The sequence below is a fragment of the Mustela nivalis genome, assembly GCF_964662115.1.
Source record: "Mustela nivalis genome assembly, chromosome: 11".
Classification (NCBI taxonomy): Eukaryota; Metazoa; Chordata; class Mammalia; order Carnivora; family Mustelidae; genus Mustela; species Mustela nivalis.
Genome location: NC_139030.1, coordinates 37,168,325 through 37,170,473, shown reverse-complemented (window position 1 = coordinate 37,170,473; position 2,149 = coordinate 37,168,325). Strand labels below are relative to the sequence as shown.

General features: G+C 35.5%; 1 protein-coding gene across 3 annotated transcripts in view; it reads left to right on the top strand.

Annotated features, from left to right (window-relative positions):
* Positions 1 to 2,149, top strand: part of NUP35 (nucleoporin 35) — a 40,211-nt gene that overhangs the window by 5,714 nt on the left and 32,348 nt on the right. Inside the window, exon 1 of one of the 3 annotated variants that reach the window (XM_082690191.1) lies at positions 51 to 491. The exons of the other annotated variants lie outside the window; for them this stretch is intronic. The gene's annotated coding sequence lies outside the window, so the exon portion shown is untranslated. Of the gene's footprint in view, positions 1 to 50; positions 492 to 2,149 lie in introns of those variants that run through there. 3 annotated transcript variants of the gene reach the window in all.

Sequence of the window (2,149 nt, the reverse complement as noted above, 5' to 3'; positions counted from 1 at the left end):
TGGGCGGTGCCCTGGAATGTGGTTACAGTTTACCGTTCTTTGGTCACCTGGGCTTTTAGTTCCTGTTTGATTCCTTCCTCGTCCTGGGCCTTGTAAAAGCAATCTGTTATTAATAGAAACTTGAATCGTGCCACATTTAACCCCTTGATGATAGCTGTGGAGATACTGGCTAGTATCTCCACAGTTCGTACCATTTTCCCGCCTTTATCTTGGGGAAGTGACTTTGTAGGAGGTCTTTTCCTCTAATCGGTCACGGAATGAAATTTTAAAAAACTTCGCATTGTTAACGGAGAGCCTTGCTGAAAGTGTTGGGGTGAAAAAAAAAACAACGGGATGTTTTGATGAGCGGGATGTCGATTTCCTTTTTCTTTGCTGACTCTTGGCACTTGTGGGAACCGTCAACAATTTTAGAGAAGAATATTGTCTGCTATTGTCGAGACGCATTTGAAAATTAGGCTACAACATTCTGAGCTTGGAAAAGAGCAAGCGCGGTATATATGTTTGTAGAATGAGTGTTTGGGTTTTGTTTTTTAAGGTTTGAAGGATATTTAGTGCTTGTCATGCATTGTGCAAAATGTGTCTTGAGACTGGAATAACTTGAACTGTTGTAGTATTAGTCATAAAAAACTAAATGCATAATGTCAGCGCAGACGCCCTGCTACCTTTAAAGTTATGTACAGATGTTGGTCTAGGTATTTGTTTTGTGTTATTTTTAGAGAACAGGAGATCATTCATTTCCAGTTACAAAGTTTTCTACTCAACAAAACATTTTGGAGTGCATAGTTCTTGGGGCTACAAATGTGAATAAACTTGTCCATATCTGACATTTGCTGGTATTTATTGTTCAGGTCCACATAGTGCAGGTATTGCAGGTGAATAGTTTTTCCAGCTCCTAATGTTATAATTAAGGGTTACTTCAGCAAACGGTGCTACCTTAGTTAGACCTAGGGCTTATCATTTTAGATGTACAGACCATGAAATGGAATTTAAGACTTGCAGGATCCATTGTTCTAGTTCTCCAAGTGAAATTTAGACTGAGGGGTGGTTAGTAACAGGGATTGAAGACCTCCTCCTCACTCGGGTGTTTTCTAAGTGTATCACAGTATATATATCAGAACTTTTCTTGACTTAATTCTTCTTAAAATTGCCCTATATGTTTTTTTTCTTTCGGGTGATGAGAGAATGAGGTAGTTGGTGGTACCTAGAACTTTGTATTTACTACTATAGATTTCTAAAGACCTGTTCAGAATATGCTTTTGTTTAAACTCTTGGTGTTTATGTTCTTTGGAAATATGTAATAGTAACATAGTAACATAGCACTTTAAAATAATTACAATGTAGTTACAGTTCTTCACAACTTATTTCATAATTTGCTTTATTTTTTCATGAACTACTTTGCCTTTTTCCTCTTTTATACACTTGCATTGGCATTGTTAACATCTAGGGCTACATCATGAGGAAGGATAAATAATTGCATTTGGATAACAAGAAACAAATTTTTGAGGCTGCTTAGAAACCAACCATTGTAATAAATAATACATCAAATGTTTGACCTTTCTGAGTGACATGAATCACATTCAGGCTTGTCACACAGTTGAAAACTTAAGTTTTCGTAAGCAAAAATCGCAAACTGCATTTACATTTTAGTCACTTAGTTTTTGCTATTCTAAGATACTCTTAGAATAATAATGATAACTAATGTTGAGCACTTACTGAATATTAGGTACTGGGTCAAGTGCTGTATTTGCTCTAATTCTAAACAAAGCTCTGTGACTGAGTGCTAAACTGCCATTTTTGCCAAGAGACTTGAATCCAGGTCTCTGACTCCAGGACCCATGTTTTCCTTACTGTGCTATTTTACTCTATTAGAGTAGGTTATAGCCTCCTTCTCTTCATGGTGAGAATAATACCTACCCTCTAAATTGTGAAATTAATTTTGAATTGATGATTGTGAAATATCAGCTCTCTTTAAATTGGTTTTATGTTGGGGAGACTTTTGTTGATTATTCTTAACTTTAAAATTATTTTAAAGAATGATCCAAAAAGTAAACTTTCTAAATTTTTCAATGTTTCTTGGTTGGGATGCTAGTCATTACTATTATTTCATATGTGCTATAATGTGTGCATGCTTTTACTTTTATTACAAAAA